This window comes from Heloderma suspectum, chromosome 3 (genome assembly GCF_057233095.1).
Source record: "Heloderma suspectum isolate Gila_16-S chromosome 3, 16-S_ref, whole genome shotgun sequence".
Classification (NCBI taxonomy): Eukaryota; Metazoa; Chordata; class Lepidosauria; order Squamata; family Helodermatidae; genus Heloderma; species Heloderma suspectum.
This window is the reverse complement of record NC_139460.1, coordinates 98,284,894-98,303,851: the sequence shown is the minus strand read 5'-3', so window position 1 is coordinate 98,303,851 and position 18,958 is coordinate 98,284,894.

Below are 18,958 nucleotides of genomic sequence, written 5' to 3'. Positions count from 1 at the left end.
ACAATAGATAACAATACAATTACCAAAGTTGCATGGGACTTACTGCAAAGAAGGAAAAACAAACACACACACACCCCAAAACCTGACTGACACAATAGAAGCAGAAAAAAATATCATATAAGTTTATTGGGAAATGTAGACATCAATTAGGTTAAAGCAGCCTCTAACAAATCCTGTTCATCAAACAAAAAAGAAGATACAAGTAACCTAAACCAATACCTTTTATTATGCTTTTTTGAGGCTATGATGTATTAAAGCCCAGGAACAATGACTTTCTGTGTGTGTAGTTATTGCTCAGTGCCTCTAAGATGATGCCACAATGACAACAGCATTTTTTGAAACAAGAAAATTGATTTTGCTTACAAATAACATTCACCTTTATTGTGTATATAATTATGTTCTTTGTACTCTGTGACATTTGTAGGCTGAATGGGCTTTGTACAGAAAAGCATGTTGTTTACTTTGATAATTCCAGGCAGCCAACTTTGTGTATTATCTGAAACACAATTTGGTCCCTAATTTATTTGTGTTCCACTAATGCCTTCTAGTCACTGAGGAAGGCTGCTCTGCCCATTGTACAAGATTTGCTCTGTTAAATATTACTATATAAACAGCACTGCCTTAATTCTTCCATTATACAGCACATACTCATTTATATACATACTGTTCTGACTGTTCTGCCAAAACCCAAGTTAAGAAATTAAAGTGTCTATATCCAATATCACCCTGTTTTACTTACAGTTAATTAGCTGAATCCAGACTTAGGGCACAATCCTATGCATGTGTAGACAGAAAAAGGTCCTACAGCTCATGTGGCTGGCTAGGACATGCTGGGAGCTGTAGGACTTTTTTCTGTCGAAACTAGGGCTGTGCATGGACCCCCCGATCTGACTTGGGGGCTGCTTTATGGCTTCAGAGTGTAGGAAAGGGTTCAAATGTTGTTTTTGCATTAAATAAGTCACAAATGCTTTTGAGCAGTGACTGAGCTGAGACAGGATGTGGAAACAAGTGTCTAAGGTACTTTGTGGTAAGAAACTTAAAATGAAGTTAGAAGTGTGGTTAGCTAAGCAAAGTAGAAACCACATGAGAAAATTAGATAAAAAAAAAACAGAGTTAGGACACATGGTTATTATAGAATTGGGCGTGCTTAAAGAGCTCATGAATATTATGTTACATACCCTGCATAGCTAATAAGGTCATTATAATGTACATGTGATGTATGTAAAGGGAGGGGGAACATGTCAAGGAAATAATGTGAACAGGCGGATTAGAAAGTTGTGAACCTTGGAGTACCTAGGCAATGGGGAAACAAGGGAGGGACTCAGCGGCCGGGGAAAGAGAATAAAAACTGTGTGCTTTGATTGTCAGGTGTGCCTACTCAATTAGGACACCCACCTTTGCAAACATGCTTAATAAACATAGAGTGCTGCTTGAACGTGTGTCACGAAGTTATTTTACAAGTCATGGTTGGACAAACGAGTTTCTAACAAATTCGGGGGCCCATCTGGGGTCCAGGCTCATTGCTCAGGGGCCACTGATGCCAAACACTGGGGAGACGCATCCTGTTGAATTTAACGGCTCTAGGGTTCGTCATCAGGAACTTCCCTGACATGCAGTCAGAAGGATCCCGAAGCGTGACACGGTGAAGCAGACAGGGTGATCGTAGGCACTGGCTAACCACGGCAACCAGGCAACTCCGTGCATGGACCAAGATAGGAAAATTGGACTGTTAAGTACTGCCTTGGTGGTTGGGTATAAAGACTGATTGTGGAGTGTGTGAGACGTGTCAAGGGACATGAAGTGAGTGTGGAGTACTAATCTGCGGTTCCGTTACATCCGCGAGGAGTACGGCCAGAGCCAGATGAAGCGATAAAGGGAAGGTTGAAAGGTCTCGATGGGGAACAATGGTTCCAAGGGTGGGTCAGGAAAGACCCGGGAAGAAAAAGTGCCTAGGGAAAAGGACAACATTCCGCCAAATAGTCACTTAGAGCAGATGTTAAAATTTTGGAAGGACATTCCATGTACCAGAACAAAGGACAAGAAAAAGATGATTAAATTTTGTTGTTTTGTTTGGACTCAGGAAAGTATTAAACCACCCGCTATTTTCTGGCCCAAATTTGGAGCGGAAGAAGCATGGTTGTGTCAGACTTTAAATCTCTATGTGCATGATAAAATACCATTTTCACAAAGAGGAGTCCGATTATGCTAGATGTTGAATGGGGAATGAAGTGACACTGTGTCCCCAGAAGACAGGGAAAAGCAGGAAGGAAGAAAATCCCCCTGAGAATAACCCAGAGTCATAGGATCCCCTGTCCCACCTCCCACCCCCTTATGTTCCTATGGCACAAGAGCCAAATATTCCTTCTTCGGTGAAGGAAGAAGAAGACAGGGACAGGGGACAGGGGACTCAGACAATGACATCATCAAGGCCCAGTGAAATGTATGGGGGATTGGGAAGACAATTAGCCCAATTAAAGAGAGATGTAGTGAATTTCCCTATCCCTCAGGGGGCCTGAAGAAAGGTCAGTAATACACCAAAAGGAACTGACAGTGATTCTGAGGTAAACCAAGAAATGTGACACTTGAGGGAGCAAAGATGTACCTCTTACGGGAAGTCCCAATAAGACAGGGACAAGAGGGATTTGTAAATGCCCCACTCAATAGTTCAGAAACACGAAACTTTAAGAAGGAGATGAAGTCTTTAATGGAAGACCTCGTAGGATTGGGGGAGCAATTTGATCAATTTCTGGGACCTAATATATATACATGGGGAGAATTACTGTCTATTCTAGCCATCCTGTTCTCAGGAGAAGAAAGGGCCATGGTTAGAAGGACAGCAATGGCTGAATGGGAAAAAGAACATCCCCATGGGCAGGGAGTGATTCTGGATGATCAAAAATATCCTAACCAAGATCCAGGCTGAAACCACCAAGAAGACCAACACCGGATTAATATGCAAGACCTTAGGGTGTTGATAATCAAAGGAATCAGACTTGCAGTACCCAGGTCCCAGAACTTGACCAAAGCCTTTGAAATTCAACAAGGCAAGTAGGAACCACCATCTGATTTCCTCCAACGACTAAAGGATCGGATGAGAAAGTATTCTGGCATGAATATTAAAGATCCAGTAAGTCAGTCACTATTGAAGGTTAATTTTGTAACAAAATCATGGCCAGATATTAAAAAGAAGCTAGAAAAGTTAGAAAACTGGAGTGCTAAAACCATAAAAGAATTGTTGAGAGAGGCACAGAAGGTTTATGTTAAGAGAGAGGATGAGAAGCAAAAATAAGCTGTCAAGATGATGGTCAATACAGTAGACCAGGTTGTGGAGAAAAAGATGGGATCTACTGATTCAAAAGGATGGCATCATCAGAGAGTAGAGTCAGGAAGGCTACCTAATAATTGGTCAGCCCAGACGTGTGAACTATATGCTTTAAATCAGGCCCTCCAGCTGCTGAAGAAACAGGACGGAACAATGTGTATGGAGGTGGTTCACATGTTTAGGAAAATACGGCATAAAAGAGGGTTAATAAACAGTAGAGGAAAGGACCCCTTCATGGATCACTGCCTTGTTGTGGCGAAGAGGCTTGTGTTACTCAGTGAAGCCATAACCTATGCCATGCAGGGCCACGCAAGACGGACAGGTCATGGTGGAGAGTTCTGACAAAATGTGGTCCACTGGAGAAGGAAATGGCAACCCACTCCACTATTCTTGCCAAGAAAACCCCATGGAACGTATCACAAGGCTAAAAGAGATGATGCCGGAAGATGAGCCCCTCAGGTAGGAAGGTGTCCAATATACTACTGGGGAAGAGCAGAGGGAATTTCCAAGTAGCACCAGAAAGAGTGAAGCGGCTGGGCCAAATCCACACTCAGCTGTGGATGTGTCTGGTGGTGAAAAGAAAATCTGATGCTGTAAAGAACAATATTGTTTAGGAACCTGGAATGTCAGATCAATGAATCAAGGTAAGCTGGAGGTGGTCAAACATGAGATGGCAAGATTGAACATCGACATCTTGGGAATCAGCGAACTAAAATGGACAAGCATGGGTGAATTTAATTCAAGTGACCATTATATCTACTACTGTGGGCAAGAATCCCTCAGAAGAAATGGAGTAGCACTCATAGTCAATAAAAGGCTGGGAAAAGCAGTACTGGGGTACAATCTCAAAAATGATAGAAGGATCTCCATATGAATCCAAGGCACACCATTCAACATCACAGTAATTCAAGTCTATGCCCCAACCACTGAGGCCAAAGAAGCTGAGGTTGATCGGTTCTATGAAGACCTACAACACCTTCTAGAACTAACACCAAAAAAGATGTCCTCTTCATCATAGGGGATTGGAATGCTAAAGTAGGAAGTCAAGAAATCACTGGGTTAACAGGCAAGCATGGCCTTGGGGTATAAAATGAAACAGGACAAAGGCTAATAGAGTTCTGTCAAGAGAACACGCTGATCATAGCAAACACTCTTTTCCAACAGAACAAGAGGCAACTCTACACATGGACATCATCAGATGGTCAATATCGAAATCGGATTGATTATGTACTTTGCAGCCAAAGATGGAGAAGCTCTATACAGTCAGTCAAAACAAGACCTGGAGCTGACTGTGGATCAGATCATGAGCTGTTTCTTGCAAAATTTTGGCTTAAACTGAAGAACGTAGGGAAAACCACAAAACCGTTCAGGTATGACCTAAATCATATCCCCTATGAATATACAGTGGAGGTGAGGAATAGATTTCAGGGATTAGACCTGATAGACAGAGTGCCTGAGGAACTATGGACGGAGGTCCGTAACATTGTTCAGGAGGCAGCAATGAAATCCATCCCAAAGAAAAAGAAATGCAAGAAAGCCAAGTGGCTGTCTGATGAGGCTTTACAAGTAGCTGAGGAAAGAAGGGAAGTGAAAAGCAAGGGAGAAAGGGGAAGATATATCCAACTGAATGCAGAGTTCCAGAGAATAGCAAGGAGAGACAAGAAGGCCTTCTTAAATGAACAATGCAAAGAAATCAAGGAAAACAATAGAATGGGAAAGACTAGAGACCTTTTCAAGAAAATCAGAGATCTCAAGGGAATGTTTTGTGTAAAGATGGGCATGATAAAGGACAAAGAAGGCAGGGACCTAACAGAAGCAGATGAGATTAAGAAGAGGTGGAAAGAATACACAGAAGAACTATACAGGAAAGATCTGAATGTCCCTGATAGCCATGATAGTGCGGTCACTGAACTTGAGCCGGACATCCTAGAGAGTGCAGTCAAGTGGGCCTTAGGAAGCATTACTAACCACAAAGCAAGCGGAGATGACAGTATTCCAGCTGAGCTATTTAAAATCCTAAAAGATGATGCTGTTGAAGTGCCGCACTCAATATGCCAACACATTTGGAACACTCAACAGTGGCCATAAGACTGGAAAAGGTCAGTTTACATTCCAATTCCAAAGAACAGCAATGCCAAAGAGTGTTCAAACTACCGTACAATTGCGCTCATTTCACATGCCAGCAAGGTTATGCTCAAAATCCTACAAGCTAGGCTTCAGCAGCATGTGAACCGAGAACTACCGAAAGTACAAGCTGGGTTCTGAAGAGGCAGAGGAACTAGAGATCAAATCGCCAACATTCGCTGGATCATGGCGAAAGCAAGAGAATTCCAGAAAAACGTCTATTTCTGCTTTGTTGACCATGCTAAAGCCTTTGATTATGTGGATCACAACAAACTGTGGCAAATTCTTAAAGAGATGGGAGTACCAGACCACCTTACCTGTCTCCTGAGAAACCTGTACGAGGGTCAAGAAGCAACAGTAAGAACCAGACATGGAACAACTGATTGGTTCAAAATTGGGAAAGGAGTACGACAAGGCTGCATATTGTCGCCTTGCTTATTTAACTTATATGCAGAATACATCATGAGAAATGCCGGGTTGGATGAATCACAGGTCGGAATTAAGATTGCTGGGAGAATTATCAACAACCTCAGATACACAGATGATACCACCCTAATGGCAGAAAGCGAAGAAGATCTAAAGAGCCTCTTGTTGAGGGTGAATGTGGAGAGTGCAAAAGCTGGTTTGAAACTCAACATTAAAAAAACTAAGATCATGGCATCTGGCCCCATCACTTCCTGGCATATAGAAGGGGAAGAAATGGAAGCAGTGACAGATTTTACTTTCTTGGGCTCCAAGATCACCGCAGACGGTGACTGTAGCCATGAAATTAAAAGACGCTTGCTCCTTGGGAGGAAAGCTATGGCAAACCTAGACAGCATAGTAAGAAGCAGAGACATCAGAGACAGCAACAAAGATTTGTATAATCAAAGCTATGGTTTTCCCAGTAGCAATGTATGGCTGTGAGAGCTGGACTATAAGGAAGGCTAAGCACCGAAGAATTGATGCTTTCGAACTGTGGTGCTGGAGAAGACTCTTACGAGTCCCCTGGACTGCAAGGAGGTCAAATCAGTCCATCCTAAAGGAAATCAACCCTGACTGCTCATTGGAAGGACAGATCCTGAAGCTGAAGCTCAAATATTTTGGCCACCTAATGCGAAGAGAAAAGGCCAAGCTTGCATCCCTTGTAGGCCAAGCTTGCATCCCTTCCAAAGTATTCAGGTTGACTTTACAGAACTCCCTCTGGTGGGTCGATTAAAGTATATTTTGGTTTTAGTAGACCATTTGACACACTGGATAGAGACATACCCAATGTCAACCTCCACGGCTGTAGGAGTAAGTAGAGTAATCCTAGAACACATTGTGCCCAGATATAGAATTGTAGAGTACATAGATTCTGATCAGGGAAGTCATTTCACTTCCAATGTGTTACAGGGAATAATAAGAGGACTGGGTATTACTTGGGAGTACTATACTCCATGGCATCCTCCGTCTTCAGGAAGAGTTGAGAGAATGAATCAAACCTTGAAAAGTACATTAAGTAAATTAATTCTAGAAACCAGGCTGCCATGGACTAGGTATTTACCCATAGCATTATTGAGAATACGGACGGCCCCGCAGAAAGATGTAGGAATATATACTTGGGCTGTCGTCTTCTCTATCTCTCCTCAAGGAAAAAGGATTGTTGGCACAAACACCGCCCTTGGAGTTCGTGGTCCATAATATCCAGCCAGGAGAGTGGGTGTTGATAAAATCGTGGAAAGAAGCCAAACTTCAACCAAGTTAGGAAGGACCCTTCCAAGTGCTGTTGACAACAGAAACTGCTGTCCGAACTGCTGAGAAGGGTTGCACCCACCACACCCGTGTAAAAGGACCTGTCAAAGAACCCCAGAAGGGTGACTCCTGGGCAGTAACCAAAACAGACTCTCCCACTAGATTGGTTTTGAAAAGAACTTAAGTTAAATGGACATTGCTGCATCCATTCCGGGGCGGGACGCTGGGCCGGAGGACAATCCTTCCTGGACCCCAGAAGAGCGATTTTGCAGGTTAGTCCACCCTCTGGTGGACAGCTGGACTACAGGTCCAGGCTCATCTGTGGTCTGGGAGGGACCCCTGTGCTCCTATTGGGATTTGAGGGTAGAAAAAGGAGATATAGCACTCCCAAAGTTAGGGGGGACTGGAGAATTGGTATGGTTCTGAGTCTTACAGGGCCATCGAATGGGGAGACAGGAGTGGCATCCCTGGTATTTCCTGAAAAAAAAAATTGGGAATAGAGTAACCGAGGGGTACGAATTGCAAGAAAAACAGACGGAGAACTATTAAACTCCAGAAAAGCCCACTGTGATGCCTGACGTGAAACCCTTCAAACGACATAATGATCCAAAGGTAGTAGAGATTATAGATGTTCAGGACCTTAGGCAGACTTTCGAAATAGAAACAGGATATGGATTGGAGACACAAATGCCTGGCTGGAATGAATGAAATATACTGTTAAAAGTTTAAATAAAAGCAATTGCTATGCGTGTGCCTCTGGGCGACCAGTAGCCCAGATTGTCCCTTTTCCTGTTGGATGGGAGAAAGATGCCTCTGGAAAGCAATGCATGTTGGCATTATACCAAGATACCACAGCATGGGGTAACAAGACCTGCAAGTCCCTGTCTCTTCTGTTCCCACCATTAAAGAATGAAGATATACAGGTACCTCCGGTGTTCTCCACTACTATAGGAAACCATACTGCTTGTCTCTCACAACAGGAAGGAAATGGTGCCAAAGAGCTGGGAGAATTGAAAACCTGTACAATGGTGTTAAACGTAACTGATGAGATGGGAGACAATTATACCTCGCTGAACATCCCTAGAGCGGATTTATGGTGGTATTGCGGAGGTAAGATCCTAAGACCCACTCTACCTAGAAATTGGGGAGGCACTTGTGCAGTTGTTCAATTGGCTATACCATTCACCTTGGCATTTGAAAAAGAAAGATAACTACCCCAAAGAAGCAGAGTCAACGAAACAGGTCACTTGGGGTCTCCTTTGATGAAAGAATTTATATAGATTCAATAAGAGTCCCTAGAGGAGTTCTAGACGAATTTAAAGCAAGGAACCAGGTAGGAGCAGGGTTTGAGTCATTTCTCTTTTAGTGGGCCACAATAAATAAGAACGTAGATTGGATTAATTATATATATTATAACCAACAGAGATTTATAAACTATACCAGAGATGCAGTCAAAGGAATTGCCGAACAGTTAGAAGCCACTAGCAGAATGACTTGGGAAAATCGGATGGTCCTAGATATGACATTAGCAGAGAAAGGTGGTGTGTGTGTAATGTTAGGAGGTAAATGCTGCACCTTCATCCCTAATAACACTGCCCCAGACGGTACAGTCTCCAAGGCTCTTCAAGGACTCACAACCCTAGCTGAAGAGATGGCAGAAAATTCGGGAGTGGTCATAGTGGCAGGAGTACTCACTGCTCTGGGGTGTTGCATCATTCCCTGCATAAGAAGCTTAGCACAGAGATTAATAGAGATGGCGATTTCAAAGCAGTTGCCCTTAGAACCTCCACCATACAGTGACAATATGATGCTAATGAATGAAGTTAATTCTGAAGACAAACAACACCGGGGTGTGTGTGTGTGAAAGCGTGATAGCAAGATTTGAAGCTTCATTGAGTTAGATGTGCAAAAAGCAACGAAATGGTGTATAAGAAAAAGGGGGGGGTTGTAGGAAAGGGTTCAATTGTTGCTTTTGCATTAAATAAGTCGCAAATGCTTTTGAGCAGTGACTGAGCTGAGACAGGATGTAGAAACAAGTGTCTAAGGTACTTTGTGGTAAGAAACTTAAAATGAAGTTAGAAGTGTGGTTAGCTAAGCAAAGTAGAAACAACATGAGAAAATTAGATTAAAAAAAACAGAGTTAGGAAACGTGGTTATTATAGAACTGCACGTGCTTAAAGAGCTCATGAATATTATGTTACACACCCTGCATAGCTAATAAGGTCATTATAATGTACATGCGATATATGTAAAGGGAGGGGGAACATGTCAAGGAGATAATGTGAATAGGTGGATTGGAAAGTTGTGAACCTTGGAGTACCTAGCCAATGGGGAAACAAGGGAGGGACTCAGCAGCTGGGGAAAGAGAATAAAAACTGTGTGCTTTGATTGTCAGGTGTGCCTACTCAGCTAGGACAACCACCTTTGCAAATGTGCTTAATAAACATAGAGTGCTGCTTGAACGTGTGTCACGAAGTTATTTTACAGGTCATGGTTGGACAAACGAGTTTCTAACAAGAGGCAGGCCCGACTAGGGTCGAGCTGATTCCACCCCCCCTCACTTTGGCCTATGAAGCTGAAGCAGGATTCGGACATCTGAATCCCGCTTCGCCCCCTCCCAACATGCCACCCAGCCCCCAGCTCCTTACCTGGGACTTTGTTTGAGGGGGCACTGCCACGGGAGCTGCTGCAGGCGCTGTCAGGAGAGCCATTGCCACCACCACTGCCACCAGGGGAACTGCCGCCAGAGGAACCACTGCCACCGCCAGCTCCTAGGCCCTCTGGGAGCATGCTGTATTTTTTCCAGAAATTCAGGAAGTCACCATTTTAAAAAAGGCTCCCCTCTCCAGAACAAGAAGATGGCTGCCGGTGCGCATCCAGAGGAACCAGGTAAGTTGCTGGGGGCTGGGCAGCAGCAGCGGCATGGCGGCTGGGCTTCCGGATCACTCCGAAGAGCTTCAGAGCAACCTGCTTCACTTCGGGCTGCTTTGTGCCCCCTCCGCTTTACCTTGTAGGTGGCCTGAAGCGGCCCAAAGCACCCTGCTTCAACTCAGGAGCTCGGGCTTTGGGCCAAAGTGGTGCACAGCCCTTGTTTATGTCACAAAAGGAATAAAAGCTTAATAGCAAACAACACAGCAGCAGAGTTCTTTCAGAAGTCTGACATGAACTAATACCACCTTTAGTATCCAGAGGTTAGTCTGAGAGCGCACCAGCCATGGTCTAGAATAGAACCCAGATGCAAGACTCACATAGTCCATACAAGCCTGTGACAATGTTGTATAAACCTTTGCTTTTGCATTTTATTCATGGTAAAAATTACAGTTTCAATTAGATCAGTTTTTTCTGAGCTAATTAAACTCTTCTATTTTTAACTGAATTTTATTTGAGGGAGAATGCATGCTATGTGAACATTTCCAAATCCGTCAAGTTTAATGTGAAGTCAACCAATTATTCAGTTACATAAATTCACTACACTTCTCAAAAGGAGTAATTATAATCAAGGGAACAGAATTATGGCATTTAAAATAATGTTTGTACTCTGTAAAATAATGTTTGTACTCTAATACAAATCCCTAGAGCAATTGTGAATAGGCAATTTTGGAAAGACTGGATTTGGTCTCTGGGTCAGCTTGGAGGTCAAAGGGATCCCCAAGTGTTTTAAAAGATAGAGACCCTTAGGGTGCAATCCTATGCATGTTTAAACAGAAAAAAGTCCTACAACTCCCAGCATGGCTGGCTGGGGCATGCTGAAAATTGTAGGACTTTTTTTTTTGTCTAAACATGCATAGGATCGCACCCTTAGTTGCGTTGCCACCACATAGCTATCCAGCCTGCTGAATCTAGTTTCACCTCCAAACATCTACCTACCCAACTCCAGCATTCAGTTATGTTCAGAATCCTTTTGCTCTACGGATTTGAGTGCAGATGCATTATAACTTTTTTAATTAAAATAACATTTTCATGCAAAATATGAGGGAAATATGCATAATTATCAAACACATTGCACAGTATGCTAGTGGGCTGCCTAGATGGATGGAACTGGAATATAGCAACCCTTGCCCCTATTCACACATAAGGATGCAGTGGGTGTCTTACCTTAACAGTAAGAGAAACACATAGAAACAAATCTATGCTTTACTTTCTGCAGACAATTTCTGCAGTCAGTCTTCTCTCTTTCCAACTGCAGTGTAAGATGTGAGCAAGGAATGGAGAAAAATGGAACAACAGAAAGAGGGAAGGGAGGGTTCAGCAACCCTTCAGCAACTGTCCCTTGTGCTCCTTTTACTGCTGGACACCTCCCCACACCCTCCCCGCTTTATATTCGAATGGAGCAGAAACATAAAAAGAAATGCATACCTGCCTCCATCTTGTCTAGTTTGCTCCTGACATGACAGCATTTGCCCTCCTGTTGTTAAGGTTTGCCTGTTACAAAAATTGTGTTCTTTTCCCTGGTAGACTTTCCAATTTGTTTACCAAGAATGAGAGGAGGCAGAGATCTGGTCCAACATGATTTTATTCTGCAGAATATGGCAACCCTTGGGGCTAACACTCCAACAAAGATCACAATCAAGTGATGTGATCCAAAAGTTTATATAGGCAAGACCTTTGGGGGCGGTCTTACGCTTGTGCTGTACTAATCTCTTTGTCTAGCTGAGAGGGAGACAGAAAACAGGCAGCGCCTTTTACATATCTAGGCATGCGCAGAGAAGTAGCCTTGTACTCTAGTAAACACATTCTTGGCATTCCTGAGTCTCTGATAAGGCGCTGTGTCTTTGTTTAGCATGGCAATCTCACACTGAGGTAAAATAGACATAGCCTAGCTTATAAAATCATGGGATAACAGACATACTACAACTGAAATTTCTATAACACGCCCACATGATGAGTTCAAAGCCTGCACCTAATGAATTTTAGTTTTTATAGGCTGGTTCTGCAACATTTGATTTAAAAAAACCATAGTGAAATATCCAGTCCATACATAAATACCGGGTTAACCTTGCAGGGGAGGCAACTATTTTGTGGAATGCGGTGAGGAAAAGCTATGCTGTTGTATAGACCACCTCCCCTGGCCACTTAAAAAAAAAAAGGTTAGACTGTATCTTCTCCAGCGTACAAGAGGTTGCAAATTTTCTCTAGGGAACATAAATTAAGTAGACTGAGGGAAAGGTCTGAAGAAGTCTTTTGTCATTTCCATCTTGGGGGAGGGGCTATGTGACACATGCACATCAGGGATCAGCAACTCAGTGTGGTTAGCACCATTAATACCACCTGAATAGGGCTAGAGAGATATTCCAAAGGGTGGCAGAAGTTATTTGAACACATATTTGCTGCATTCCAAGATATTTTCTTTTCAGGTCAGTGTTTTCCAGCAAGAGCATTGATCAAATGAACATTGATAACTGCTCCTAGGAATGCATTCGGACAATCACATGGATTCAAACAGCAGCGCAAGCAATGTATTATTGCTGCTACATGCAACTGTAACTCTTTTCTGAAAAGAGGCCTTTTTCAGTTATCTGGCTGGGAAGCCAAAACCAAAATACAAAAATCTCCACAGGAATAGCTGTTGCAAAACAAGCATTATACCAGGTATAGAATATTAGCCCCCTGGAGTGTTTCTCTTTCTTGCACATCTTCTGCCATTTTTATCTCTTCTTAAAGTAAAATTGCTTCTTTGTAGAAAAGGAAAAGCTTTTGCTGATTTCTTGCCTGCTTTAATCTGAAATCTCTAATTTTGCATGTGGCTGCAGAAGAGAGGTTTTGAGTGATGCTTGTAGGAGACTCTTGGGGGAGGGGGATAGTTTGGAAAGGAAACTAGAAAGGACTAGGAGGCATAAAGAAGACTTGTATTCCACCAGTCTGAAGATATATCAGCTCTTTTAAAAACCCATGAATGGAGATAATTCAGCTTAGCAGTTTCTGGGAGGAGACAAAGGGTAGTATCCTATTCCACCCTAATGTACATTACTTACATCACACTAGTGTAAGCAACCTCTAGTGCAACAAGAATATTATGTGTTGGTGCAACAGATTTTCAGCCCATCAAACCAGCAAACACTATTTCCATTGTGCTATAGGTTGCTTACACTAGCGCAATGCAATTTGCATTAGTCATTGTGTCAAATAGGATACTGCCCAGACAATTTTTTTGCATAAAAAGGGGGTAGATATACTGTACTACTGTGACCAGCAGTCCGTCTTCTCAGAATATTACACAACAAAATGCATTAGAATCTGAATATCTGATACCATATTTTTAAACATCCTTAGGGTGCAAGGGCAATACACTTTCAAATATCAGGTAGTCTCAAGCCCTATTCACTTGCTAGCCCTCTATGATGGGCTACCATGGGGAAGGGAATGAGATTTCTGACTCCATCCCCCCAACATCACTATGTCTGCCAGGTGTGCTCCTGCCTGGCTCCAACCCAGTGACTTCCACACATTCAGTGAAGGTCTGAAGGCGAGCCAGCTGTACTTGAGTAAAAGGTAAAGGTAAAGGTGTCCCCAACCAGTCGTGTTCGACTCTAGGGGGTGGTGCTCATCTCCATTTCTAAGCCGAAGAGCCAGCGCTGTCCAAAGACGCTTCTGTGATCATGTGGCCGGCATGACTGAACACCGAGGTGCATGGAACGCTGTTACCTTTCCCGCCGAAGAGGTACCTATTTATCTACTTGCAATTTCTTGCTTTCGAACTGCTAGGTTGGCAGGAGCTGGGACTGAAGACGGGAGCTCACTCCGTCACGCGGCACTCGGGTCTCGAACTGCTGTCCTGACGACCTTCCGGTCTGCAGTTCAGCGTCTTAACCACTAAGCCACCGCGGCTCCAATTGAGTAGGTACTTGAGTAGGTTCCTCCAAACTATCAGGAACCATAGTGTGAAGAAATGCCCTGTATATAACTGTTATTGTTCTGTAATGTTTACTTCATGCACCCTCTGAGAGGCTACAATGTATCTGAGTAGTCCTGAGGCCTTGCTTTGTTACTGTCAATGGCCTGTGTAAAGGTTGCTTACTGTTATTCTGAAGTGGGGAGAGAAAAAATCGTTTTGAATATTTATAGATGGGGCCTGGATCAGGCCAATTCAATTTTGATTGGCTGGGTATTCTAGCTAGGTGGAAAAGAGTAGTTGGGAAATGACAGTTGGCAGTTAAGGAGTTGACAGGGATTCAGGGAGTCAATTATTAGTGAGTCAGGGAGATGGTCTGCTGGCTGGTGTGTCTGCTGGCTTTCTTTATAGAAAGACTAGGAGCAAGTGAATAGTTAAGGCCTTAATATTAAGCTATGTCTTCTCTGTGGGATAACCACATTTGGTGCGTGAAGATCAGGCGTAGGGAGCAGGTGGCTATGTTATGCCAGGAGGCTGCCCTAAGATCTTGCCAGAAGAAGGTTACACAAGTAGGCATTAAAACCCAGATAAAACCGATGTCCAAGCAGCCAGCAATACAACAGGAGGAGCTTTGTGAGTCAGAAGAGCAGGACCCAACACCTGAACCTAGTTTTGAGTGTATTTGACTGGGGTGGAGGTTTAGGGAATTTAGCCTGAGGTAAAAGAAGTCATTAAGGATGCAGTCCTATGTATGTTTAGACAGAAATAGTCCTACAACTCCCAGCACTCCCCAGCCAGCCATGCAGCAATGTCTCTTGAGTCCTTAAGAATTGTCACTAAGCAGTCTTTGAAAACCCCAAAGTAAATATTAGTATTCCCTTATGTACACAATATCCCTTTAATAAATTATCTTGTTTAATAGTTCATCTCACCTCTAGTGTTGATGCCCATCTCATGCCTAAGCCTCTTATAGCAGCTACTGGGAGGTTTTTAAGTATTCTCAGATAATTGGTGGCAGCAGAAAAGAGCTATAGTGGCAGAGAGTTCGGTAGGGCCTGAAATATAAGCATTCGCTATAAACAGGAAACCCCATAGATGGGATTGCCCAGTGAAGGAGCAGTTCCCCATAGGTGGCAGTAGTGCTTGGAGGGAAAATCCCCCATACGATACCTAGCCATATAGGTCTCCCTGTTGTGTGAAGTAGCCTACATGCATACAGCTGGCTCCCATTTCAGACCTTAGCCAAATGCACAGAGCCCAGAAGAGCACATCCAGACCAGACATTAGGTGCTGGGTGATCAGTGTGACCCTTCTCTCCCTCATTCACACATTAGCCCTTCCTGTGGCAGACATGGGCTTCAGATGATCAGGCTAATATGTTGGCATCATTATGATAAAGTCTGCTAATGCTGGCTTTGAATTTGGGTTAAATGAGGGCCCATAGTTCAGTGGCAGAGCACAAACTTTAAATGAAGGACAGCCCCTACTTCAAGGGCTGAATTATTTTATTTATTTATTTATTTATTTATAATTATTGTTAGGGTCTCTTTAAGGGTGGAACTCTCTCAAGGCAGTGTATAAAACCACACGAAGTGGATACAATAGAAAGCAATTATACCATGTTCGGTAACAAACCACAAAAACAGAGATTACCAATAAAAAACAATTAAAAAAACCTTACCAATAAATCCAGCAGCCCAGACATTATGGGAAGGCCAGCAAAAACAGGTGGGTCTTCAGAGAAGGGGGCAGACGAACCCCTGATGGAAGCTGATTCCAAAGGTGCGGGACTACTACTGAGAAGTCCTTCTCCCTTGTACTCACTGGTGATACCATCCGTTTAAAGGATCTCTAGCAGAAAATCTAAGAAAGATCTCTGCCTGAGGCTTTGGAGAGCCACTGCCCATTACAGCACACAGCCCTGGGCTAGGTGAACCAATGGTATAATAGTAAGCGGCTGCTACTTATAGGTTTTACTATCACTGGGGAATCACTACTACAGTTATGGGCTCTGGACTACAAATTCCACCTCACAGTTCTACAGCCCTGGTGGCAATTGTATAAGACATTTTTTTGGAAAAGGCATATAGCCATCAACTTTAATGGCAGGAAATCGCGGGAGAAGCTTACATGCAGTAGGCACATACTGGGAGCAATAGCTGCAGTGTAAGACATAAGGACAGCAATGCTGTTGTGGTTTCTCTAGACTAACAAGGAAGGTGAACATGCATTTTAATCATCTGATATTTCCTCTCCTGCACCTCAAGTAACATACTTCAGGAACTACCACATCACTCTTTTCAAATGAAATATAATTACAAAGTTTGGCAACTACATGCAGAGTTTTCAAAAGCAAGGGGTAAAAGGGCTCTAAAGATATTATATTTCCACAGTCTTTCTAAAGGATATTGTCGTTTAGAATATCTACTTAGGATGATTAATTGCTCCTGTCTGTCACTTTGCCATGATTAATTCCACCTAATGTTTCTTATCATCAACTGGAAAAGTTTTTTTTCCCTCAATAAGTTTAAAATGCCCCAGTACTAAACCATGGCAATAGAAGACAAATTCCAAATAAGCCGTATTTAACTGAGTAATTATCATGCACATTCTGCTTGCAAACTCAGGGGTGTGCCAATTTTGTGTTCCGTGATTAATAAGAAGGTTCTGTATTCCACTAATGTTTTACTGGATTAATAAACAGTATGGTTATAAATTTTTCCTACAAAACTAATGCACTGCGTTAAATTTTTACAGTGTTTTATTACAGTAGCCTCTTGGGGTTAATTAACATTTCTTCTGACCCTTCAGGAGAGTGTTTATCTCATTCAATAAAACTATACATTTTCTCAAGAGGAAATTCAATTTGCCTGTTTAGAATATCTCCAGATTTAAACATATATGCTACAGGAAATGCCAGAAATTTTGTGAATGTTGGTGTTTACTGGTAATTATGAAGATTTTAGGAGGTTACCAGGAAATGTCAGAAAAATTTAGGGTGGTCAGCTGTCCTACTTTACAGAGGACAGTCCTATATTTTGGAGAGCTGGCAGAGGCCAGTCCTATAGTTGAAGGAGATCTCTATTTGATGTCCAGTCCAAGTCTGGTTTAAAGTAAAAAAACCATAAGGTAGGACAGCAGAGGCCTTGAGGTTGCCCATCAACAGTTAGCACCTGGGCAGCAGACTGAGCACCAGACACCCAAGTCATCTGGTCAGTCTTCTCAACTATATTGAGATGCATATCGTATTTCTATTTAAATTATAGTTATTATTTTAAATTTGCAACTATACATATAAATGTTCATTGTAAACTGGTGTCCTCTTTTTTGGCTATGTGTCAGTTGCCACCCTAATTCTTTCTTTCTCAGTAACTCAAACCCGGGTATGACTGGTTTTAGTACCTAGGCCAAGAATTAGAGATCACTGAAGCCCTCTTGAGGGGGCTGTGGGACTGTGCAGGGCTAGGTCTGCCCTCTTGATGAAGCCGGTGCATCAGCGACACTCCCAACCCAACATGTTTGAGTCTGAAGTGGGCCAGCCTCATCAAGCATGGGCTTTACAACACAGTGACAGGAACTGGAACCCTGTACCATCAGGCTTCCCATCCCCGTGTTATAAAGACTCCACATAATGAGGCCAGCCCCTTTCCAACTGTAGCTGCTTGTGCATTGACTCAGAAGTGCTGCCATCATGCAGGCATCATCAAGAGGCTGGAGCTAGCCCTTCACATCCTCACAGCCCCTTCACATGCTCCTAAATGAACTCCGGAGGAGAGCTAGAGTCTCAAATGGTCCCTGAAACTAGGGCTCTATTGCACTGCTAATCTCTTAGATCAGGCAGTAAGGCAATACCGATGCCTCCCATGGACCCAAGGAAAAGAGGGAGGATCTCTCCCTAGCCCATAAGTTCTGGGTCTTCAAGTGACTCTCTTTCAAACGGGGATCAACTGCCTACTTGAAGCTTAGGCCACTCTGCTGTTCCTTGCTTTAGTTGCTGGTGATTAGCATCTGAAAGAGACATTAAGTTGTAAAAGGATTAAAGCTTTGAAAAGAAATCCTTTGGTCTGTGTCTTGAGTTGGCTATTGGAATCTACTGAGAGAGGCCGCCAAGGCGCTCCTGACGCCTCCAGCAGGTGGGGGTGGAGAAGAGGATAGGTGCATCCTTCTTCCCTTCACCCCCACCTGCTGCAGCGGTGGCAGCAAGGGACAAGCTGATTGTTTCCCCCAAGGCCAGGGTTTACATGCGGAAAACATGCGGAAAACAACAAGCTTCTCCCGCGCCACTGCCACACGGTGGGCGTGGAATCAGCAGAAACAGGATGAGATTCTGATCCTCCAATGAGAGCCGCCGTCTTTAAGAGCAGGAAAACAGCACAGCGCTCGAGTGTGAACCGAGCTTGCGCATTCGATGAAGCACCGCAACAGGGAAAATGGCTGAGTGTGGATAATCACATTTTAATGTGAGAGTGTTTAACCCGACAGGACACTGAATTCGTTGCAATGGCGGGTGCAATGTGGATCGTCCCAAAGAGACAAAACATGGGAAAGTTACACATGGAAGATGACAACATCTGGAGCCAAATTCTATGTTTGAGGCAAGGCCATTGCGAGATAAAGCGTCAACTGGAAGCACTCTGACAGGCAAAAAAGCACAAAGGTCTAAACAGCAAAACAAACAAGCTAAAAATGCATCTCTAGCCACTTCTTTTTCTTTTTTGCCCCAAGTCTTTCTTAGGCAGGCCATGATCACACTTAGGTCACAATCCCATGCACACTTACCTAATGAACACTGGGGCAGAGAAGGGGTACCTCTGAGTAAACATGCATAGGATTGGACGTGGGGCTTAGGAATATATAACCAGAGAGAGCACCAAGATGCAGGTCATCCTGCCACAATTTTCCATGAGGCAAACATCACATAGTGCCCTGGTTGCATTTTCTTCATCCATTACCTAACAGGACAGTAAGAG